At 39.9% G+C, this 26356-nt stretch overlaps 1 pseudogene across 1 annotated transcript in view; it reads left to right on the top strand.

The window, feature by feature from the left end:
• LOC143578600 (G-type lectin S-receptor-like serine/threonine-protein kinase RKS1) overlaps positions 1-19914 on the top strand; it is a 37489-nt pseudogene extending 17575 nt beyond the window's left edge. The window contains exons 7-10 of the transcript XR_013143304.1: positions 1368-1480; positions 1566-1713; positions 1802-1848; positions 19642-19914. The product of XR_013143304.1 is annotated as a G-type lectin S-receptor-like serine/threonine-protein kinase RKS1 (transcript). The remainder of the gene's footprint in view (positions 1-1367; positions 1481-1565; positions 1714-1801; positions 1849-19641) is intronic.
• The last annotated feature ends 6442 nt before the right edge of the window (positions 19915-26356 follow it).

Genomic DNA, 26356 nt, shown 5'->3' with positions numbered 1-26356 from the left:
GCGAAGAATTCTTCGCGATACGCGAAGGAATATAATAATAACTGCGGCTACATTTGTCCTTCGTGCATCGCGAAAAATCCTTCGCGGTACGCGAAGATGCACAGATTCTGGCTATAAATAGGCAACCATGGGGATGAAGTCTCCATCACATCACACACACTTTACCTCGAAAACCGTGCCATAGTGCTGACAATTTCCGACACGTTAATTGTCTAGAAGTACGTGTAAGAAGGAGTGTTGCCCACAGGAAAATTTTAGTATTCCGTATAGACAAGCCATACCAGGTAGGGGTTCTGCCCGATTATTTTATTATACATGGCTTAGACCCTAGTTGAGGGTATAGTCTATACCTTGATCAGTTAATAAGTGAAATGTAGCTTACATAAGATAAGGTTATGAATAAAATATTATTCTTTATTATAAAGATATTTCTTATGAATGAAGAAATGGGATATATGTATGTTTCTTCATGATAAAGAAACGTAGTATATAAATATTTTATAAATGAAATAAATATCAAGGTAAAGGTTATGCAAATAGACTTAAGATCATAGATCTAATTATTTATATAATGTTATTCTCGTACTATAGGTCCGAGATAAAGATCAGACATCTGTTGGTGAGAAATCTTGAAATCAACAAAAGGTGAATACGTCCAAATCTTTTTATAGTGTAAAATGTTTTATGACGTGAATACGTCTATGTATTGTATTTTTGAAAAGATATTTACTCTTTAAAACTATGGATTGTTATCCATATGTAAAAGAGTTATGGAAATATTTGCATGAGGGTTGGTTCAAAACCTCTAAAACGTTTTGATATAAGGTAGTACTAAACACTTAGGCTAAAATACACATGTGTTTTGATCCTTACATATATGTACCGTAGTGGGCACACTACAGACATACTGACCATGAGGCAAGTGACTGTCTCTAGGGCGAGTGAAGTCTGATTATGTGGTTTGTGCGTATGTTTATTTCTGATGAGACGGGATTGAGACCCACTGAGTCGTTGAACACTCTTGGTGTTGTGTCATTACGAATTGTGAAAATGATTTATTGAGTCAGCGTATTCACCAGCATATAGCTGACGTATTTTCAAACTGTTTTCAGGTAACCAAGAGTAAGGTATAGAGATGGATATGCCAGTGGAGATAGAAGATCACTAGGCATAGAATGCAGCTGGTGGCTCAGCTAATTTTGTAATGATGCATATATTAAACTTGTTTTTAAACAAGTAAATTTTGTAAAACAATCAAGGGTATTTAATACCCTTTGTTATGAAAATGAATATTTTAAATTAACATTTTCCTCTGCAAACTTTGATAAATTAATAAAAGTGGTACCAACTGTGAGTCACACGCCTAGGCCCGAAGGCGGGATGTGACAAATTTACACCCTAAAATTTTTGATTTTGGATTGGCGAAAATATTTGGAGCGGATGAGGACGAAGATAAAACACATAGAGTTGTTGGAACATAGTAGGTGTAATTCTTATTTCTATAACACAACTTAAGTTTAACTTGTTTCCATTTATCTAACGATGGCATATTAATATGATTGTAGTGGCTATATGTCTCCGGAGTATGCAATGGAAGGTCTTTTTTTAGTCAAGTCTGATGTTTTTAGCTTTGGAGTTCTAATTATGGAAATAATAAGTGGTAGGAAAAACAACAGTTTCTATAAGGAGAAATCACTAAATTTGATCGGGCATGTGAGTAAATAACTAACTTTTATCACATGCATTTTGTTGATTATTCAACCAACCAAGCAAACTTTATCATAATTAGTATTGTTGTTAGGTTTGGGATTTGTGGAAGCAAGATAAAGCTTTGGAAGTAGTCGACTCATTGTAGGTCCCTATCGGGTGGATCTAACAACGTCTTTGGATCAACCTAACTTAGTGCTAGCGGAAATCACACTAAGCAACCAAGAGGTCTCGAATCTTGAGTTTATGTTCGGGTAAAGAAAGTTGAGTGAGAGAGAGAAGGACGAGAGAAGAGAATGTTAGAGAGATGGTATTTTTGCAAAATGTTGTTTCTCTCATGGCATGCTCCCTATTTATAGGGTGGCATGCATGAGAAGCATGAATTATATTCATTAAGGCCCAATGGGCTTCTTTACAATGGATCGTGGCCCAATACATACAAAATGACCAATCGGCCCCAAATACATAACCAAACCAATATAAAAGACTAAAACATACAAAAGGGACCGAACAATCTCCCTCAAGCCTTTAGTATTGTAACCCGTCGGTGTCATAATCTAGCCAGCCATCCTCAGGTAGTGGAAGTTCAACAACTCTTCTAACAAATTTGTTGAAAGGCTGGTCTATGTTCTGACGACCGATGTCCTCGACGGTTCCCAGGGTGAATTGTAGAACTTCTTAATATCTTCTATATGCAACCCCATTGGCTCATGCTCGTCAAATACACGAATCTCAGGCAGATCTTTGCAGTGTATGACGGCCTTGTAACACCCGTAAATTTCGTCAATCGGCTCGATCGTTTATAAATGTTTGTTTAAAAGCCGGGTTTCATCTTCCTAATTTAGAGCCTTGTAATACGTTTTAAAAGTCCGTTTATCCATACTTTTGCTCAAAACATTGCCTTTTATAACTTAAAGTGTTAGATTTGAATGTAGCACCCACTAATTTTCGTTTAACGGCATGCACGTTGTAGAGTTTGTATGTCGAACGGGATTTGATTTTACAAGTTGAGGGGCTTCCTGGTACTTCTTAAAAGTTCATTTATCCATATCTTGGTTCAAGTTATCACAATTCCATTGTAGAGGGGCCTAAGTGTAAAAATCCATAAACCTAATTTAGTTGGCTGCTTCCCCTTGCTTTTATGCGATCGGTAGTTTTCCTCACACCACCACCAACGTTTTTCTTCTATCATTCCAGCCAATTCCTTGTGATATTCATCAAATTCTAGGTTAGTACTACATCAAGTAATGTCTTTTTCACCATTAAACCCTCTATTGAACCCTAGAGATGTCATAAACATGTTAGGGTTTGAGTTTTGTTGATAACAGTTGCTGACAGATTCGTACTCGTGTATTGTTTGGTCTGTAACTCGATGAGAATTGATTCTTTTTGATTGATTCTTGATTCCATGATGTTCTACTTTGAGTCTAGTTTCCAGAAAGGTATAATTTGTAATTTTTGGACGAGTATTGAATAGTTTTTATGATTTTATAAGATCGTGTGTCAAAGCTGATGCGGGGTGATGGATTCTGGTCTGTCTTCCCGACATCATAACTCTTTTTTGACAAGTCCAAATTGGTTGATTCCACTTCTGAAAGTTCACATTTTTAGTTAAGAGTACAACCCAATTGGAATCGCTTAATTTAGTTTGGTAATGATTTTTAAAAAAATAAAACACTTTTGCTGCGCGCTGAAATAGCTGAACGTAACTTTCTGTGTTGGAGGAATTTTTATGATTTTTGTGTACATTGGAAAAATATAAAAAAAATATTTTTAAAAGACTAAGACATTTATTAAAGTCTGGTAAATATTTCATAATTTATTTATATGGTTTTCCTGTGTAATAAAATGCATCTTCGCATGCTAAAATCTGCTCTTTATACTCGACATTGATCAATTCTTTCGGTTTAGGACTTAACCGGTGGCTGACCAATTGAGGTCCTTTCGGGGTTGTTTGAATTGAATTTCTTGCTCTATCATCTTCCTAGGTATGTCTTGTATATCATACTTTAGTATCATGAGTTTTGGCATTCGTTAGATTGGTCAATTGTTGATGAAGTGAAAACTAGGATTTCGGTTGTCTAGTTTATTGATTGTGGCGTCTAGCGCGTTGTTTGAGAAAATTAACAACCAATTCAGATTGTGTAGCCTCGGTATGAATTAAGGGCTATGAAAAACTATTTTTTTAGTTAATGGGGCTGAATTGGTTGTCGGTTGCTCAAACGGGTCGGTACAACGCAAATTCGCGTTTAATTGGTAGTTTATGCGTTGTACAAGCGATTTGCCGACCCATTCAACTTGCGTAGTGTCGTGTGGACTTGTTGGTGGTAATTATACTTAATTTGGTCCACATGGGGCTGTGTTGGTTGCCAAGTGCATAAACAATTCGTTAACGCGCGTATTCGATACAATTAACAACTTTCGGGTGTAGTTTGGAAATCCTTTGTCCCTGGAATTAACTAATGGTGGTTTTGGTAAATACATGGCCTCGGGGGCTGATGTAAATGGTATTATTATGGTTGGGGCTTTGGGTCCATCAAATTATGTTAGGACGCCTCGTAGGATAAACTAGTCTGTACGGTTTAGTTAGTAATCTTTGTGTGCAATTCAGCAGGCTTGTAATTTGCGGATTGGATTTGAGGTTCTCTAGCTTGTGGTGATTTCATGCCTTATGTTAGGTGAGTTCCTGATGCCCTTTTTACTCTTTTTACGTTTTGGGCTAGCATATACACCGAAATACAAATTTTATACGATTTTACTCGTTACGATAGTTTGAATGGCATTACATGGTCTTACTCGTGATTGTGAATTTTGAAAGCTATATTTGAATTATTTGCTACGCTTTAGGATATTTTAGACTCGTTTATGGTCTTATATCCTTTAAGGTTACATACATCCTTGATGGTCTAGACTCGAGGATGTTAACAGGCTTGGTAGAAATTGAATACGAGTAGACCTATTTACTTAGTTCATGTTTGGGATGATATATATATATATATATATATATATATATATATATATATATATGTATGTATGTATGTATGGAGGTATGTATGTATGTATGAGTATGTGTTACCTTATAGCCTACGGTTGTGTGATGACATTTAGTTCCTCGTGACTAAGAATGATGTGAGTAGGCTTATTGATGTGTGTGTGCATGGTGATCACGGCCGGGTCAAATATATTACTCGGGTTTTCAAATCCCGTGGTAGAGAGGCCTGTGTGGCGTGATCATCATTTTGGCGGGTCAAATATATTACTCGGGTTTTAAAATCCTGTGGTGAAGACGCCCGTTGTATATTGAGCCGTGATCGGGTCAAATATATTACTCGGGTTGTACCCGTGGTGGAGAGGCTCGTATCACGTGCTTGGATGTGTAAGCTGTGCCTGAGTCAAATATATTACTCGGGTTTGACTTGTGGTGGAGAGGCTCGTGTCACATGCTTAGGTCTTACCGCGTCCGGGTCAAATATATTACTCGAGTCTTGACTCGTGGTGGAGAGGCCCATGTACGTGTGTTCGACGATGAATGTATTATTTGGTGAATTATGTTAATTATTTTATTATTATCCTCTCTATTGTTTAGAACTATAATTTTGAAATAAAGTATGAAATATTGTTTATGAAAACTTGAAATCACTCAGCTCTAGCTGACTTTGTGTGTATGTTAGATTAATTGTCAGGTTAAGGATTGGAGGTTATCGCTTGGACGTGCTGGGGACTACTCAGAAGGTTGAAGGCATTTCTGGTCGAGGAATTCAAATAAAACAAATATTTTATTTACATTTGATTTTGGACACCTGTACCTGTGTTTTGGGATTTTTAATACTTAAACTTTTCTGCTGTTATTTACTCTGAACTGGTTTTAAATACAAAGAATTGTTGGGTTTTAAATTTTTGTGAAATTATGGATGTAATTACCAACTGTAGGATTCCCGGGATTCGGGGTCTTACAGGCCTCCCCTGTTGTGTTGTCAAATTCCCAGCCTGTGAAGTCTCGGAGGATGTTGGGAACAAAGGGCTCTCCATGGTAAATGATATGACAATTCTTTGGTGCCCTGTATCTCCACATGGTTCGTGGCTCTCCGGTGGCTGGGTCTATTTCTCTTGGGTTCTTGTACTTCCGACCCTTATTTGGCTCAAACTCCTTGTAATCGACCTTCGACTGTCGATGAAGATAATCTGGGATCTAACTATCCAGAGTGCTCCCAATCGCACCATGACCTAGATCTTTTCGAAGATAATTGAGGTCAAGCTTTGGTAGTGACTTCAGCTCATGATGGTTGAGATAAATTAAATCACCACTATATCGCCTAATCGCCCAACACGCGTTCTCCTTATTATACTTTACATATACAATCAGCGAATCATCGTGGTAAGGATAGATGAGATCACGGGCGCATGCACGACTTGACACAATATGATTCTTTCTCTTTCTCTTTAGTGGTTCCTGTGTCAAGTCATCAGTTGGAGTGGAGACTGGATCAGCAGCAGGAGTCTCTATAGTCTGAACTTGAGCAAGAGGAGTGTCGGGATTTTGTGAGTAATTGATGTAATCGTCTTCAACCCTCGCCTCTGTATTTTGATCAATAAGTTTCTCCAAGTTCTTTCCTATTTCGATAAAGTCATCCATAGCACTTGCAAAGTCATCAGGAAATAAATCTTTATACATGTTAGTAATCTGTGTGTCGTGTTCCCTGACTTTGCCAGCCGAGTCATGAGCAGCAGGGTCTTGAACGTCATGTTGAGCTGGTGGAGGTGATTGAGTGTTATCTCCACCTCCACCTCCTGCTGCCCCGGCCCCTCCGTCTCCACATGCTCCACCATCGTCGTCATCATCATCAAAGCTATCATGAAATTCATCTTCGTCGTCACCTTCTTCCTCATCATCATCTTCTTCATCACCATCATCGTCACCATCATATCCACCACCAACACCGCTAGACTAGCTGCCCTGTTATACTAACCGACCAACAGTCGCCTCTCCTTCAGACACAACAGCCTGAACTCATCGCACGGCCACAGAAGGACCTACGGTAGGCTGTGAGCCACCGACTTGAGAAGTCTCACCAGACCTTCTCCAAGTCCCAAACACGGCGTCAAGCCTATCCTCCAGACCATGAAATTCATCTTCTTGAATGCCCATGAGGTCTGAGGCCGCCTAGTACTTGCTCACCATGTCTTCATTCGTCTTGAGCTGTAGCTCATTCAGATGATCTTGTTCCCTGATCTTTTCTTGTATGGCCTCCATTTCTGCTCTGAGTGTATCGAGAGAGGCGGAGGAAGCAAGCTGATTTTCCAAATTAGTAACTCTTGAGTTTGTAGCTTCCTTTTCAACATCCCACCTTCTCGTCGCATATTCGATCTTCTTGTTTACATTAGATCTGAGAGCACTAGCACTTGGTAAGTCTCTTTCAAGTGTAGTCAGCCTATCTCCAAGTCTTGTGTGATCTGCTCTCAGATTAGCGTTTTCAGAGGCCTCACGGTTCATTAACGCTTGTAGATTCTGGATTCGGGTGTGGAAGGTGTTTTCAGCAAAAGCATCACTTGCCTCCTTCTGTTCTTCCAACACCCTTATCCTTTCCCTCAGAGCTGTCTTTTCTTCCTCATCCTCCAACGCTTTCTGTTTCATTTCCTTAATGAACTTGAGGAGCGCAATTTCTCTTTCCACCCTCTTAGCATTGGATTCCTCCAGTGAGACGATCTTATCGAGGATAGGATCGACGTATACTGGAGGTGTCGAAGACATCCCTCGAGAAATTGGTTTAGGTGAGATAATGGTGAAAGGTGGGGTGGTGGTAGTTATGGGTGGTGAGGTTGTTGGCAAAGGTAGGGTGATGGCTTGGGTAAGGATTGGTGAAGTTATAGTGGTGGGTGGTGTTGGTTGTGTTGTAGATGGTGTGACGGTTTGGGTTGGGGACGTTATAACGGTTTTGCTCCATAGGCTAGTTGTTTGTATTGGTGAGCTGAAAACTGATGAGGTGAATATGGATGAGGTTGGTTGGGTAGGTGGTGTTGAGACTTGAGAAGTTCGGGTTGGGTTTGTTGTTGTGGTGGTTAGTGTGGTAAGGAAGGTATTTGGGGTAGGAATGTCAAAATTGGTTGGTCTGTTGGTGAGGGTTCAGGTGAGGATTCTGGTGAGTCATGGAGTAGGGTTTTGGTTTTCTTGGCTTTGGTTTTCTTTCTGGTTTTTGTTGGCTTGTAGGTAGGGATTTGTATCTTGGTTACGTCTAGTGTTTTCAGGGTTTGGGCCAGGGCTTCTTTGGTGATTTTTGGTTGGTCGGATGGTTTGTCTTGTGAAGGAGACTTGACAAGAAACTTGGTTGACTTCTGGGAGTCCCCAAGTTTCCTCAAGCGCTTCAGGGGCGGCTAGGGACGGCTGGTCTTCTTCTTCCTCCTCAAGTTCTATCACTTTGCCCTTTTCAGCCACTTTTCTCTTCAAGTCATGCTTGGCCTTTGTTCGGTCCTCGCCGGCTCATCACTGGAATCTTGTTCACCTTCAACTTCGGGTTCATCATCATCTTCACCCTCAGCAGACGCCTCTTCCCCAGCAGGCTCTGTCTCCTCAAATAAACCAAACTTAGGACCCGGCCTTGGTCCCACATACTGATGACCCCTTCCCTTGGTGCTCAGCAACACACTGAAAACCAAAGTTTTAATCTCATTCATATGGTACGGCTCAGGAAGTGACTTCTTGTCCTTGGCCTTTTTGGTCCCCGGTCGTGGAACATCTGGAATTAAATCGTCTAAAAGCAGCTGCACGAATCTCGGGTACATGAGCCATGTAGCACCACTCTTGATGTTTCCCAGCATGCATAAGAATATCCTTTGATCTGTTAGTCAATGCAGATATAATACGAACCCAGTCTGAACTCATACTATCGAATCCTCCACGAATATCAGTCAGACAATGGGTGACTATGTGGAATAAAAACCTCTAGTATGGTGGAAGATGACTCTTTTCGAGGCTCCTCCATTCCGTGTCGTATCCCATTTGTTCAACAAATCCAACCAACTTCTTCTTGTTTCTCCTTTCATTCGTATAATCTGGCTGGTCAGCAATCTTTAACACCCGTCTAATGTCTGCTTCTGTAATTGTCAACTCCTTTCTTGCCACGGTTGTTGTGAAGGATAGAGAATCATTAGCAATCTTGGCAAATGCCCAGACGTCCAAGACCTATTTATAGTACACAGCTGGGTTGGCGGTGATAGCATAGGCAAGGGGTGATTGCTTGAGTCCCTTGACCATGGAGGTAAATACTTTGTCTGCCTTTGCCTTTGGCAGCCCAATAGCACAAAAATTATTATAACCCTAAAAGTTAAACCAAGAGATCATGAGAATCATCATTGAGAAATAAACAAAATAAATAAGATGTATACATAAGCATTAAGTATTTACATATTATAATTTTAAAAAAATTATATACATTTTAGTTTTAACAAGGTTATAAGTTAGTTTTAGTATGTTCAAAAGGAAATTAGTCTACAATGTATAAAGATTAAGTCCAAAACAGTCCAAACAGTTCATTGGTTCAAAAACAGTCCAGTAGCTTCAGGTATAAGATTCTGAAAATTCTGCTAAGTGTTGGTTTTTCGCATGTGGTCTTATTTCACTTCGCATGGAGTCATGCGAATCGAAACAGACAATCCATTCGCTTCGCATGAGGTGAAGCGAAACAGAGACACATTTCGCTTCGCATGAGGTCAAGCGAAGCGAAACAGACATATGTTTCGCTTCGCATGAGGTCAAGCGAAGCAGAACAGAAATATGTTTCGCTTCGCATCACCAAGCGAAGCGAAAAACCTATCCATGCAAAAACTTGTACTTAGCCCCTTTTGATCCCCCTTTTCTTTTCACATGGTCGTCTAGGTGCGAATTAAGTTTCTGGAAAGTCTGAGCCTGAACCTCCTTTGTTTACTTTGTCATATTATCCTTAGAACATCTGAACAAAAACTTACATCTACAAAATTCACATATCAATCCTAAGTACTAATTAATAATGATGATAAACAAGATCTAAAGTATAAAAAACAGAATCTGAACATGATAGCCACCCAAATTATGAAGATTTATACTCAGATCTAGCCGACGTTCATAAGAACCGCCGCCTCGATCTCTGTGAGCCTAGAAACATAAAGATGAAAGGATTGAAGTTGTTCTGATGTTATACCGAGGGTGGATACTCAGGATTCAACGGCATGTTTGTGATTATGATGGCTGGATTCTTTGAAAAATGAAGAGATTTCAGGGTTTGATTTCTTGAAGATGTGAGAGAGGAGAGAGTAAAAGATGAAAGTGTTTGGTGAATAGTGAAAGATATTTTAGGTTTCCCTTATATATAGGGTCAGCCTATCTCGCGATAAGGTCAAAACATCGCGAGTATTCACCGAAACTACACTCTCAGTCCTCGGTCTTTAAAATAATTTGCATTTTCAAACCCGAAAAACATTTACCCACCAAATCCACACACTTGATTATTTATAAGGTTTTTCTTTTGTCGGTCCGTTACTTGTTAAGCTTTGTACGATCGATCTCTTTTGTCAAAACAAAACAAAAAAACATTAAAATAAGGCAAAAATAAAATTAAAATTAAAATTAAATAGAAATAAAAACAAAAATAGAAATAAAAATAAAATTAAATTAAATTAAATTAAAAATAAACTTAGAATATTAAACTATACAGATACTTAATATTTTAGAAAACAAAACAAGATAAATTTAAAGTAAAGAAAATTTAAAAACATTTTAAATTTAAAAACAATAATATAGAATTAATTTACATAGTTTTTTTCTTTAGTTAATTTACAAAGAACGATCACGACATGAAATCATATTGATTTGCACAGCCCTAGATCGCGTTTCCATTTTGAAATTATTGTGATACAAGTTCATCATTGATTGTAGGTATTGTCCTTCCTTTTAACTTCACAAGTGTTTTAATGCCATGATACATTTGAATTACAATTAGGTACGGTGCTTATGTGGTTCCCACTTAATCAGACATGTTACTGATTCCATCATATCTCGGGCCTACTTTGTGTTAACATATCACCTCAACTTGACTTAAACCTTTCTTAGTTGATCACAGTACTCTTATTAACAAACTTGACTTATTGTACACTGTACACATGACACTTTGTGCTTTGCACACTTGACTCGATGCTAGAAAGATTAAAATAAAGCAGAAGTTCAGGCCATAACAATCAGGTCGGATAATACCATATTATCGCGCAGAGAAAGTCCAAGGCTTGAACAAAAGAAACAAAATAAAACAAAGCAAAAGACTCAGGGCCTTAACAATCAGATCTTGTATGACTACAAACGTAGAAAGTCCAAGGCTTGAGTCGAAAATAAATGAAGAAATAAAGCAGAAATTAAAATTCCTAGGACTGACTCCTTTTCTGACTCTTTTTCTTTTGTTTTTCTGACTCTTTTGTTTTCTTTTTCTTGCTTTTCTTGACTTTTTACTTGACTGTTTTCTTGCCTCAATGAAAATAAAAATTTACACTGACTTTCATAAGACTACTGTGATTAGGTAAAGAGAGGCTTGAGTATGATATGTATAGTTACATTTTTTCCTTCATGAATATGACTTTACGGAATCATGCAACCGCTTCATAATTGTATATCCACTAGTACCAGCAGGAATTTAGGTTTATATCATCCGACACTTACTTGTTTGTCAAGCCTACCTACACATCTATGAATGACCTTGTAGCCTTTTGTTCTATTCTTTTAACGCGCTAGAATCATTACAAACCAATGTACTATCACTTTCCAAAGGGCCGGATCTAATTCTTAATTGAAAATTTTAAAATAACCGACACCCTCTACGAAGGAGCTCCCTCTAAGCGGGACACCACTTTTTGAATTTTCTTAAGTTTTTCTTAAATAGGAGTAAGGAAGAAATTAATATTATATAAAAAATTAAAATCTTTTTTTAAGTCAAGTGACTTGATTTTTGTTTTTCTAAAAGTAAATTTAAAATCTTTTTGTTGAGTTAAAGTTAACTCATTTTCTCCCTCTAAAAGTGTGACATATTTAAAAAATATGTACAGTTTTAAAAACCCAAAAGATAAGATTTACTCAAAAGAAATCATGCCCAATGACTCAACGAGAAACAAAAATCGGGCACGACTGAACGCTTTAGCAAAGAGATCTGCAAAGTTATAGTCAGTATAGACCCTTTTTATGTCGACCAGCTTACGATCATAACAATCACGAATAAAGTGTATTCGGATGTCAATGTGCTTAGTCTTTGAGTGCTGGACCGGGTTTTTAATAATTGCAACGGCCGCCTCATTATCACATTTGATCTTTGATCCATAGAAATTCAAACCATAATCCAGCAGTTGATGCTGGATCCATAGAGAGCAGCAGCTGGATGCAGCAATGTACTCGGCTTCTGCAGTGGAGGTGGACACGGTGACTTGTTTCTTGCACTGCCATGAGATCAACCGATCTCCCAGGAATTGACATCCACCAGATATAGACTTTCTGTCCAAGTTGCATCCCCCATAATCACTGTTGGTGTAAGCATGAAGTTCCAAGGGAGATTCCTTTGGATACCAAAGACCCAAACGTGATCTACCCTTCAAGTATCTGAAAATACGCTTAACAGCCATCATGTGGGATTCTCTCGAGTCTGACTGATATCTGGCACACTGACAGACAAGGAACATGATGTCTGGTCTGCTTGCAGTGAGATACATCAGGGAACCAATCATTGACCTGTAAAGGTGTTGATCGACTGGTTTTCCCAATGGATCAGGAGCTAGAACAGGTCGTGTTGCGATTGGTGTCATGAATGATGATGAGTCCTTGAAACCAAATTTCTGAACAATGTTTTGAACGTACTTTTCTTGGTGAATCAAAGTCCTGTCCTTCTTTTCCTCAACTTGTAAGCCCAGGAAGAAAGTCATCTCCCCTAAGGAACTCATCTCAAATCGCTTTTGCATAACCTCAGAGAACTCCTTGCACAGATCCTCATTCGTGGACCCGAAGATAATGTCATCGACATATACTTGAACCAGAATCAAATCACTGTTGACCTTCTTGACAAGAGTGTTTGATCGACGATTCCTCTCTTGTAATCATTCTTTACTAAATGATCAGCCAGTGTGGCATACCATGCACAAGGTGCTTGGTGAAGACCATATAGTGCTTTGTCAAGGCGGTAAACATGATCAGGATGAGTTGGATCCTCAAAACCTGGAGGTTGACTGACATAGATCTCTTCTTTTACTTTTCCGTATAAGAAAGCAGTCTTCACGTCCATTTGATACACTTTGAAGTTCATGTACGAGGCGTATGCCAGAAAGAAGCGAATTGCTTTCAGTTTGGCCACCGGTGCATAGACTTCATCGTAATCAAGACCTTCACATTGCCAAAATCCTTGTACAACAAGCCGGGCTTTATTTCTAATGATCACCGTCTTTTCATCCTTTTTATTTCGGAACACCCATTTCGTTCCAATCGGCCTTTTATTTTCTGGTTTCTTTACTAGCCTCCAAACATTCAACTTCTTAAACTGTAACAGCTCTTCTTGCATGGCCTCTACCCAGGAGTTGTCTTTCAGTGCGACTTTGTAGTCCTTGGGTTCCACCTGTGAAATAAAACAAGCAAAAAGACATATGTTAATGTTACCGGATGTACTACGTGTTTGGATGCCAGCGGACGGATCTCCGATGATGTACTCAGTCGAATGTCGACGATGAATTGGCAGTTGTGGAATTTGGTCGACATGCTCGACTGGTGTGGCCTCAAGTTAGATGATCAGGCTCTCTATGGGATGGAAGACAGTGGTCACAGGGACAGAAACATTTGGTTGAGGATTAGTTTCATCTTCTTGTGGTTCAACCAAATGTTCTACCGCAATGGGACCTTCCCATATGTTGTCATAGAATGGAACAAAAATAGCTGGAACAGAAGTTGTGTTGGTGTTATCAGAAGTTTCATTCGGACTTGGTTCAACCTGCACACTTGATGCATCCACCTCCATTGCAAGATCTTGATTGTCTTCTTCTGAAGGAGGTGTGGGGACCGATTCCACCACACTCGGTTCTGCAGGAGGCAGATCTGCTTGATTGACTTGAACATTTTGATTGTTTTCGGCTAACATATATGAATCAGAATCTGAATCAATCGTGTCTTTAACAACTGGCATTCAGTGGTGTCGAGCAGAGGGCTGCTCATCACCAACCAGGGCTTGTTGGTTAGCCATTGGTTGTACATTCAGTATGGGTGCTGTAGCAGCTATGTCAACATGTCCAAGATCTTTCAAAAGCATCAGGATAGACTGATCATCCGCGGGTTGAACAGTTTGAGACACAACAGGGGAAACCATTGGTGCGGCGGGTGTCATATACATTCCACGAAACTGCTTGAACAATCCTTCATAATCAAACATCCAATCTGTCCATTGTGTGCATCAGTAGGGTTTAACTCCTGCCAATCAATATTGAAGGATTCTAAGATCACTCTTGATTTCTTATTGTATACACGATAAGCACTTTTATAAGCAGAATAACCAACAAAGTAGCATTCATCCGCCTTTTCAGCAAACTTGGAAGTTTTTCCAACATTCGTTTGGAGTATGGTACAGGGACATCCAAACGTTCTGAAGAAATTTACTCTTGGCTTCGTTCCATAGAAGACTTCATACGGAGTCTTGTTCAGTCTTTTATTCAGAAGCAAACGATTCTGGGTAAAGCAAGCAGCAGTGATAGCTTCACCCAGAAAATCAATGGTAGTTTGGAATATGAGAGCATTGTTCTAGCGGCTTCCACCAAAGTACGGTTTCTTCTCTCAGCCACCTCATTTTGTTCGGGAGAGTAAGGTGCGCTGAGTTGATGAACAATTCCCTTGTTTTGACAGAATTCATTCACCACCTTGTTGCAGAATTCGGTGCCGTTGTCACTTCTGATACATTTCACCTTCTTATCAGTTTGATTCTCAACCAACATGATAAACCTGAGTAGAAACTGTGACGTCTCATCCTTGTTCCCTAACAAAAATGTCCAACTGAAATGCGACAAGTCATCAGTAATAACCAGACAATAGGCTTTGCGACCTATTGCCATTGGTTGAATTGGACCGAAAAAATCCATGTGCAACAACTGAAGAGTGGAATTGATGGAATTGACAAGCTTGGGCCTATGAGGGAGTTTGTGCTGTTTGCATTTAGAGAAAAATAAACATTTTTCAGCACAGTTAAAAGATTTTACTGGCAAACCCATCACATGGTCACCTTTAACCAACTTGTTCAAGTTCTTAAAGTTGACGTGACCCAACCGTCGATGCCATAAGGATGAATCGTTCTCCGAGGCCTTGGACATTAAACAAGAAGCAGACCGCATGGAGTAATTGCTTCTCATGTCCAGAATGTAGGCATCGTTGTGCCTCGGAGTACGCATCATAATCCATTCTTCAGGGACTTTAAAGCCTGGTTTTAGAATGAGACATTCATTTTCAGTAAATAGGGTTGAAAATTTCTTATCACAGATTTGAGAGACGCTAAGCAGGTTGTGGTTGAGCTGCTCCACCAGATTGACTTCATCGAATGTTAAAGTGCCATTTGAGACCTTCCCTTGTTTTGTTATCTCTCCTCCAATATCACCGGCAAAAGAAACATGACCACCGTTGAATGGTTTGATGTCGAACAACAGTGATTCGTCTCCTGTCATGTGTCGGGTGCAGCCACTGTCCAAGTACCAAATGCTGTTGACAGGCCGTTCAAGCTGACCCTATACACACGAAGAACCAGCTAGTGGAGGGTTTCCCGAGACACTCTTGTCTCGGGAAGGTTAAACATAAAATCACCAAGTTTAATTTTATGATTTTTGAAAATGTAATCCTTTGGTGAATCAGAATTTGAAGAACTATCACTCGAGGAACTTGAATTATGATTTCCTCGGTTTCTGAAAAGTTTTCTGGATTGCCTTCGTTTTGGTTTAGGCTTGACCACAAAATCTTCTTGATTAGCCTTTGAGAAAACCTTTGAAGAGCTGTTGGGCTTTTCAGCTTCAGAACCCTTAGCTAACCGCTTTCTTTCACTTTGGGTTAGCCAAAATGGTTTCTTGGGTTTTTCGGTTCTTTTGGATCTTAAATTTGTCTCACTGGCTGAAGTGTAAGTTTGGTGAGGCATTTTCTTGGTTTGAGCATTATACCTTGGAAATGTCTGACCAAACTTACTGTTGAAATCCTTTTGTTGTTTATGCCAGTTCTTGCAATGCCTTGCAAGATGAGACGGATTTCCACAAATGAAGCAACATTTTCTTTGGTTGCATTTATAGACATCTAGCTCACTAAGATATGTGGTATGAGGTGATGTTGTTTGGTTAACAAGTTGGTGACCTCTATCTGACTCTGACTGATAATTGTAAGCATTTGAATGATGAGTTGCAAAATAATTTGACTGCCTAGGTTTCTGTCGAGAGTAGTAAAAGTCACTATCAAACTGATTATAATATTGAGAACTATTGTTTATAATTTGTATTTTGAGAAAATGAAGTTTTTTTGGGTGGCACATATTTACATGAAGTGCTTGGTTTTTCATTTTCAGAGCTAATTTTCTCTTTTATTAAGTTCTCAATTTTATTATCAATTGATGAGTTTTATCAAATACAGTTTCACATTCAGAATCAGAAGAGGAACACTCACTTTCATTGCAAATATTCATACAACTGTCATCACTTGATGATTCACAAAATACATCCTTTGATCTAGACATTAAACTTCCTATCATTGATTCACATACTTTGTTACAAACAGGATTGTTAATTGATTTTGTTAGACCCACACAGGATTCAAAACGTGGTTCTAACTCTCCCTTTGGTTTACAACCCTGGTTAACCTTCCCACCACTTACATCACCTTCTACACAAGACATGTTGACGTTAGAATTATCAGATGACGAAATTTGAGCTATTGATGGAGAGGCAGCAGAAACAAATTTCATTGGTTTTGGTAATTTACCAATACCATAGGCCATCTCTTCATCAGGAGAAGTATTATAGCTAAAATGGGGTAGGCAAGTGTAATTATCATTCATTGGTGGAGGCACCGCTGAATAATCACAACCTAGTCCCGTTTTAACTTTAGTACTTCTCTAAACTCTAATAAGATCATCTAATTGTTCAGATGATGCTTCAAATCTTTCAACCTGTTTTTCCTCTTCTCGTTTATCAGAAAGATCAAGTTTTAACTTTTCAATTTCATCTTTTAATTTGTTTACAATGTTCTTGTAATAGATGACATTGTGCTCTCCTTGAAAGATTTTAAGTTTAAGATTTGCAACATCATCGTGATGTGTTTTAATCTTTTCAACATACATCTTGTCAGCCTTTACATATTCAGCATTTAGTTGACGAAGTTTTGCGTTTTCTTTCAAAACTTCGTCCTATAGATTTCTATAATATATAACTTTATTTACGCAAGTTTGAGTGCATAGATTTCTTTTTACCTCATCAGATGGTGATGCATCAGGACTTGCAGCAGTATATGAAGAAGCTTCATTGTTTATGAGAGCCATGTCGGCCATGTTGAGAGGATTCTGCAACTCTTCGAATTGATCATCCCAATCCACACTAACTTGGACCTCCGATTGGGAGACAAGGGCCTTTGAGTTTGTGCTTGAGTTGCGCTTGTGTGGATGACCTTCAATTCTTTGTGATGATCTGCTTGGCTTCTGCACCTCATGCCTTTTTCCTGCAACCTTGCTGTTCTCTTCCTCTGTCACCTCAGTCACACGAATATCATTTACAGGTTTTGATGGATTCGTGCATTCTCGGGAGAAATGTCCCATCTCACCACAATTGTAGCAACGCAGCTTTGACTTATCAAACCCGATCCTTTTCATGTCTGAATCATTGAAGCTATCCTTCCCGTACATCTTCATGAAGTTAGTAGCCCTTTGCACCGCCAATGACATCTAATACTTGATATCCATCTTTTCGAGATCCTTTTGATTGATATCTCTTAAGTCTCCAGCTTCAAACTGTGGTGGCAATAGATTTCCTTGCATCAACTCTTCATGGCTTGACAGAAAAGCGTGAACTATTGCGATGTTAAAGTCATTCAACATGGGTAGTGCTTCACAGAAACTTGAAGGTTTGCTTAGTTGAGGTTTTGAAGATGATTAAATCCCTTGAGCTTTTAAGGCTTAGGCAACCGCATTGTCGACCGCCTTTTGAAACGAACTTGTATTGGAAGAATCTGATTGATTAATTGTTGAGATGAATGCTGTTTGTTGTGAAGGTACACTTGGAGATTACTTGGGAGTGGTCACAGGATACACATTCTGTTGAGCTTTGCTTATGAAAGCAGTTGGCATAGAGGAAGCAGAACTCACTCCAGCTTGATTCAGATCTGCTCATCCATCTCAAATGACTTGATAGTGGATATCAAGTCAGTGTTTGACATCATATTTAGATTGGTAGTTCTCTTGATTGTGACAGTATTGGTACTCCAGCTGTATGGCAATGAATTCATCAACTTGTGGTTGACCTCAGCATTTGCAATGTTGACACTTGCAGCCCTAATTCTTACAATCAACTTCTCAAATCTCTTTACCAACTCCAAAACAGCTTCACCTTGACGATGATTAAACATATTGAACTCTTCCTTTAAAAGGGCCTTCTTGTTTTCCCTTATTTCGGCATTTCCCTTAACTTTTTCAACAAGTTCTTCCCACAGACCCTTGGCACTTGTGTGTTCACAAAGAGTTTCAATGATTTCATTTGAGAGGCAAACAGTCAATATAAGATAGGCTTTCTTATCTTGTGCCAACAGGTCCCTGTCTGCTTGATCGTAGTTTTCTGGAGCCTTAAGTTGTTCCCCAGCATCAGTGCGAGTCACGGGAACATGATGACCTTGTTCAAAACATCTCATTAAATCAGTCTCAGTCAATGAGATATAATTCATAAATCTCCATTTGAAATCCGCAAAGCTATCATCCTAGGTCATATACTTTGGTGGCTTTGTAGGTATTCCCACTTGGTTTTCCAACAGCAAATAACCCTTCAACAGCTCTGAATCAGTGCTAGCCATGGTCTAAGCAGTTACAAGCCTTTAACTAAGCTTAATCTTTAAGACAGTCAACTTTTTCGCACAAAACTATTTCAAGCGAAGCAAAACAGCCTTAAGCGAAGCGAAACAGATCTAAGCGAAGCGAAATGGATCTAGCTTTCTAGAAGAAATCTTCCTCGGGATCTGTTTTCACCTAACCTTATCAGTACTAGGTCAAAGGTTGTTGCACAAACTTTCATGCCATGAGAAGCGAAATTGTTTCTTATCAATTTGACCAACTTTTTGAACCCGTAACCCAAGCTTTAACACCTTTTAACCTAAAACTTATTAGATCTAGACTTGATGTTTTTACCAAGAACACTTTCTAAGACATTTTTATGAAGATTTTGCCCAATTCTTTTTGTATTTTTCTTATTTTTGAGATTTTTGTGAACTTTCTTGTAAAGAGCACTTATTTTCTTCTTCTCAAGATCAAAACCCAAGGTTGTGATCCAAAAACCCTCAACTAGTGAGCCGTAGCTCTGATACCAATTGTAGGTCCCTATCGGGTGGATCTAACAACGTCTTTGGATCAACCTAACTTAGTGCTAGCGGAAATCACACTAACCAACCAAGAGGTCTCGGATCTTGAGCTTATGTTCGGGTAAAGAAAGTTGAGTGAGAGAGAGAAGGCCGAGAGAAAAGAATGTTAAAGAGATGGAATTTTTGCAAAAGGTTGTTTCTCTCATGGCATGCTCCCTATTTATAGGGTGGCATGCATGAGAAGCATGAATTATATTCATTAAGGCCCAATGGGCTTCTTTACAATGGACCGTGACCCAATACATACAAAATGACCAATCGGCCCCAAATACATAACCGAACCAATGCAAAAGACTAAAACATACAAAAGGGACCTAACACTAATCGTTAGGAGATTCATTTGATGCTCATGAAGTTCTTTTATGCATCCATGTCGGAATCTTGTGTGTTCAAGAATTGGCTAGTGATCGACCTACAATGACTTGACTGGCGTAGCTTTTATGTTGAATAATCATGAAACAATGCTTCCTTCTCCTAATCAGCCAGCATTCATCTTTAGACAGTTGAATTATGGTAGGGACTTACCATCTGCATCAGCAAGTGGCAGTGTTAGCTCTGTCGATGATGAGACCATTACCATCCTCCATGCCCGTTAATTTCAAAGTATCTTATAATTAATTTCTTGAGCGATAAGCGAAGCAAGTAAAACAATTAATGTGTCATGTCTACTGAGCATCTTGAATGAAGTTGTTTGTGTGTAGCTTTTCCAATAGTTTATACAATATGTCATGTGTAATGGGTTAGAATGTCACACCCTGACTCACGGGTTGGGTGTGTGACTCGTAAGTTGGTACCTGTTTTGTAAATACATCAGAGTTAAAGGTTGTAAAGCGGAAGACTTTTAATAAAATATTATTATATTCAAAACACGGGGTTTGAAACACCCGTTAAGTTATACAAAAGTGTTTGGATATTAAAACCATGATTTACATTATTTTAATATTAAAACATCCTTTGAGCCATCAGATCGTCTAATGGCTATCCTCTGTCTCCAACACACCTATTCTCCATTACCTGTAAAACAGTTATAAAAATACGTCAGCAACACATGCTGGTGAACACGCTGACACAAAATATTTTAAGTTACTCAGTTATCTCCTCGGGTATCTTGTGACCTGGCCCATCTTGGCTTAGGAAACAACCAAATTAAATATACTATTATAAACCTTCAATTATACTTGAAACCTCTCAGCGATACCGCAGCATCGAGGTCTTAGCAACTATTCAATATACACGAGATAATCCCCTCTCGGACATTACTTGGGTCCGGCCCAACGTGGTGGAGGCATTAGCAAGTGTGGTGCAATGTGCCCACCGTCTGCCCACATATGTAAGGATCCAGACAAACGTATACAATAGCCTGAGGGCCAGTATCACTTTTGTTTATAAAGTTTTAGGGATATAATCTCATGCAAACATTCAAGACTTTGTTTTATAAAAAGTTGGACGTATTCACCTTTTTCTTGGTTGGTGTTTCTCACCAATTTCTCTCGTTACCTCGGACCTATAGTACGAGAATAACATTTTATAAGTACGAGAATAACGATCTAGCTTCAGACCTTTAGTCTGATTGCATAGCCTTTACCTTGACATTTTGTCTCTTCATAATTTAATCATTTATAAACCTTTGTTTCTTCTTCGTGAAGAAAACATATATTTCAAATTCTTATTATAAGAAATATAAAATCTTTATATAAAATAAAGAAGTATTATTTTATCTATAATCTCGACTTTATAAAATCTTATTTCCACTTTATAAAATCAAGGTACGGGCTATATCCCTGACTAGGGTCTAAGCCATTTATATTATAATAATCGGGCAGAACCCCTACCTTGAATGGCTTATTTATAGAAATGCTTGTGCTTTACTTGAACAGCACTTCTACTTGAATGTAAGTCGAGAGGGTATTTAAGTAGGGTTATGGCACGCATTTCGAGGTAAAACTTGTTAGAATATCGCCATCTCGGGGTCGTGGCACATAAATCGAGACAATGTGTGATTGGAAGTGTGAGTTGGATGGTGAGGACCACCCCCATGGCCGGCCTATTTATAGAAATTTTTGTGCACCTTCGTGTATCGCGAAGCTGCACTAGCTTCACTGAGTCGCCGTGTAGGCTTGCCACGTGTCGCCACGTGTCGTTCCTGTCTCTCCACGTGTACTGCATCTTCGCGTATCACGAAGATGCACAACTTGGATTCTTCGCGTATCGCGAAGATGCAAAACTTTGAATCTGTTCATTTTTAGTCCCTGGTCTTTTGGTAACTTGCCATATCTTGATCTTATCATCATCCAAAAATACAAAGGCGGCTCTTGGCGATGCGAGCGTGCGAAGTGCAAAGTGCGCCATCATAGCGCCCATCGCCCTTCACCCGTGCCCGTGCGCGTGCGCGTCAGGTGCTTCGCACCCTCCACTAGGACTAGGGAGAGTGGTTGTCCACTTAAGAACATTTCCATGGAATGTTCTCTCCTTATAAAGTGCTTTATTTTTCTTTCTTTCTCCGATGTGGGATGGAGTCTCCTTACTCCATTCCTTAACATAAGCTACTTCCATTCTTTGTCTTATTTTTCTCTTTACATTTGCCATCAATATTTTTAGTCCTTAAGTTTTATTAATTTGTCAAATTTGAACCAAAATTTTTGTGATGTTACATAGAAATTGTAGGTTAATCTTGGCGGGCTAAAGCCAGGTCATGGAGCTAAGTTCGTGGCTCTTGTTTTTAGTTGGTCAAGTTAGTGTGTCTTATTAAGTTAACTAGTTTTTGAACCCGTGCATTACACAGGATTTGTTAAACGATAAAAAAAAAATAAGGTTTGATATTTGAAATAAATGAACAAAATTAAAGGTAAAAAAGAAATGAAATATATTTTACAAACAATAAGAAGTCTGGAACCTCAAATGTATAAATTTGATAAAATCTCTTTATATACAACATTTGCTGTTTTATCACAAATATTCAAATCGTCATCCAGTATAAACAAATTTAGACCATATGTATTGTTACCCTGAATAATGCAACATATAATGTCATGAGAAAAGATTGAACATCGAATGAATAAAACAACCTTAGAAAAAAGATTGTTCTTTATTTTTTCTACTTGTTTTTATATTTCTACTTGTTTGACCTTTAATCAATATGTTAATTTCAATTTCGTGATTATTTTATAACCAAATTGTCAAAATTGTTTTGGCCCATTACACATTGAAAGTTAGTATGAATGAAATAGAATATTAGAATGGTAAATTGATTATTTTATAACCCAGTTGCCAAAATAATTTCAACTCATAACCCATGGATAGCATGAATTAATGAGAATAGAGATTAGAAATTAGGATTTAATATGTTTATGACACTTCGTCATAATTATTATTGTTTATTAGTAGAGTAAGATAAGATGACTGCTTTCAGTTTCCGTTTACAATCTTTTCATATGTTTCATATTCTTTAAGCCAGTATATAGATTTAATAAAGGCTATTTTGTATTCAGTTTTTAATTAATGCATCTGAAGCTATGAATTAAAGTCAAGAAAAGAGTTATGGTATAGTTTTATCATAAATCTTTGTCTGTAAATATCATCTTTTTTGATTCTCAATAACAAACTGCCTTAGATTTTATATAGGACAAAATGCATCCCACTATATTGTTGCTACACAGATCCATATGGCTAGGGTTGTAACACTGTTGTGGTGGGGTGCATGGTCTTGTCGAGTTTATTGGGCCGTTCTTCACCACCTAAAATCGTAATTTGGCTTTAATCACAACCGATATGTAACATCCCAATTCTTGACATGAAGTTACTTAACGGATATCATTGATGGGGTTTTGTTTATGACATGGTGTTGCAGCGTCCAAAGAGTTACAAGGACACAATTGTCATTGTCGAAGCACGAAATGGAATCTGACCTGACCCATGACGGAGCTTCCACGGATTTCGAGATGAATGAACCGCATCCTGGTCTGCTGATCCTCTCCTCCGGCTGCTCGCGATCTGCAGTGGCATTTTGGGGGTGTGGAGGTGACCGCTAAGATGATCTTGAAGATCTCTTGTTCACAGACACAAAAACTGGTGGTGGCACCTACTGAACATGACCCCATGATAAGGAGGTGAAGACCTCCTTATATAGAGTCTCATGGCCACCATCATGATACCCTAATGGGCCTAGCCCAATTAGGGCTACCTCCACAAACCTCCTCAGCCCAATAACAAATGTATTAGCCCATATAATAAAACAAACCAAATATAATAAATTTAGGATTGTAAACCGGGTTTAATACCATACCCTACAAGCCCCCCCAAGTCCAGCGTTGCTCCTGGGCGCGCAAGCGCTTAGGTGGAGCGTTGGACTTTATAAGGTGTTAGGGCGGTTTTTTCCCTTTTATTCGGCCTTATCTTTATTGTCTTGAGTCTGGGAGATTTTCTCCATGATGGTGACGCGTTGTGATCCTTAAGATAATGGTGGTGTCGAGTTATAAGGATAATAAAGCTTGCGCGCGAGAGGCGTCTTACGAGCTGAGAAATAAAGCCTGCGCGCGAGAGGCGTCTTACAAGCTGGGTAATAAAGCATGCGCGCGAGAGGCGTCTTACAAGCTGAGCAATGAAGCCTGCGCGCGAGTGGCGTCTTACGAGATGAGAATAATAAAGCCTGCGCGCGAGAGGCGTCTTACGAGCTAAAAATAATAAAGCCTGCCCGCGAGAGGCGTCTTACGAGCTGAAAATAATAAAGCCTGCGCGCGAGAGGCGTCTTACGAGCTGAAAATAATAAAGCCTGCGCGCGAGAGGCGTCTTACGAGCTGAAAATAATAAAGCCTGCGCGCGAGAGGCGTCTTACGAGCTGAAAATAATAAAGCCTGCGCGCGAGAGGCGTCTTACGAGCTGAAAATAATAAAGCATGCGCGCGAGAGGCGTCTTACGAGCTGAAAATAATAAAGCCTGCGCGCGAGAGGCGTCTTACGAGCTGAAAATAATAAAGCCTGCGCGCGAGAGGCGTCTTACGAGCTGAAAATAATAAAGCCTGCGCGCGAGAGGCGTCTTACGAGCTGAAAATAATAAAGCCTGCGCGCTAGAGGCGTCTTACGAGCTGAAAATAATAAAGCCTGCGCGCGAGAGGCGTCTTACGAGCTGAAAATAATAAAGCCTGCGCGCGAGAGGCGTCTTACGAGCTGAAAATAATAAAGCCTGCGCGCGAGAGGCGTTTTACGAGCTAAGAGTAATAACTGAGTTGGCGCGTGAGGCGACTTACGAGCTGTAATAATAACTGAGCTGGCGCGTGAGGCGACTTACAAGCTGTAATAATAACAGTAGCCTGCGCGCGAAGCGTCTTACGGCTGTAATAATAATGTAAACCTGCGCGCGGGGCGTCTTACGGGCTGTAATAATAATGGAAACCTGCGCGCGGGGCGTCTTACGGGCTGTTAATAATAATAGTAGCCTGCGCGCGAAGCGTCTTACGGGCTGTAATAATAATGTAAACATGCGCGCGGGGCGTCTTACGGGCTGTAATAATAATGGAAACCTGCGCGCGGGGCGTCTTACGGGCAATGAAAGTAATGATAATAAAAGCTGGCGCGTGACCGACGGGTTTATGAGGATTCCCAACCTTCAAGTATGGCGGGGAGCCGTATGGGAAATTGAGTATTCCCAACCTTTAAGTATGGCGCGGAGCCGTATGGGAAATTGTGAGGATTCCCAGCCTATGGCGCGGAGCCGTATGGGAAATTGTGAGGATTCCCAGCCTATGGCGCGGAGCCGTATGGGATATTATGAGGGTCCCCAACCCTTTAGTTTGGCGCGTAGCCATAATGGATATTATGAGGATTCCCAACCTTTAAGTTTGAGCTAAAGCTCATATTTTTGGGCTAAGGCCCTGACGTTTTAGAGTTAAGACTCGTCAACGCGTTTGAGCTTGGAACTCACGCATGTATGTTTTACTTCGCTTTCTTTTTAATTTGATGTCAATATAATGTTGTCATATTTCTCAAATTAGTAAAAGGAAGTGCGAAACATGTATGCGAAAACTTGTATGCGGTGGCGCGAATGCAGAACTGCTGTGGCGAAGTGATCGCCGGGAGCGCGCATGCGGAACCCGAAGTTGATACGCGATGGGACGCGTAATCTAAAGATTTTAAATGCGTGAGCATCTGTGATGTGTGAGCATGCGTTACGCGTGAGCATGTGATATGCGTGAGCGTACTTGATGCTTGAGCATGCTTGATGCTTGAGCATGCTTGCTGCTTGAGCATGCTTATTGCTTGAGCATGCTTGATGCTTGAGCATGCTTGCTGCTTGAGCATGCTTGATGCTTGGGCATGCTTATTGCTTGAGCATGCTTGATGCTTGAGCATGCTTGCTGCTTGAGCATGCTTATTGCTTGGGCATGTTTATTGCTTGAGCATGCTTGATGCTTGAGCATACTTGCTGCTTGAGCATGCTTATTGCTTGGGCATGCTTGATGCTTGAGCATGCTTATTGCTTGGGCATGCTTATTGCTTGAGCATGCTTGATGCTTGAGCATGCTTGCTGCTTGAGCATGCTTATTGCTGGAGCATGCTTGATGCTTGAGCATGCTTGCTGCTTGAGCATGCTTATTGCTTGAGCATGCTTGATGCTTGAGCATGCTTGCTGCTTGAGCATGCTCTGCCTTCATGTCTGGGCGCGCTCTCGCGACCCGCTGAGGCGCAGAGTAATTGCCTGGGCGCGCGCGCGACCGCTGTGGCGCAGAGTAATTGCCTGGGCGCGCGCGCGACCCGCTGTGGCGCAGAGTAATTGCCTGGGCGCGCGCGCGCGACCCGCTGAGGCGCAGAGTAATTGCCTGGGCGCGCGCGCGCGACCCGCTGAGGCGCAGAGTAATTGCCTGGGCGCGCGCGCGACCCAAAGGTTTTGAATATCCACATCAGGTAGGTTTTATGTAAAACCAACAGATCTGATAGGGTTTATAAACCTATGAATATGAGGTGTGGCTGCTGCTCGGACGAACCCAGATCTGAAAACCCAGATCTGAGGGTTTTCCCCAAAAGCTCGTTGTTTTCTTCCTGTTTC

The sequence above is a fragment of the Bidens hawaiensis genome, unplaced genomic scaffold (genome assembly GCF_021521415.1).
Source record: "Bidens hawaiensis isolate Kalapana, Puna unplaced genomic scaffold, B.hawaiensis_p1.1 tig00001461_1, whole genome shotgun sequence".
NCBI classification, from domain to species: domain Eukaryota; kingdom Viridiplantae; phylum Streptophyta; class Magnoliopsida; order Asterales; family Asteraceae; genus Bidens; species Bidens hawaiensis.
The sequence above is the reverse complement of the archived record's forward strand: the minus strand, read 5'-3'. Positions and strand labels throughout refer to the sequence as shown.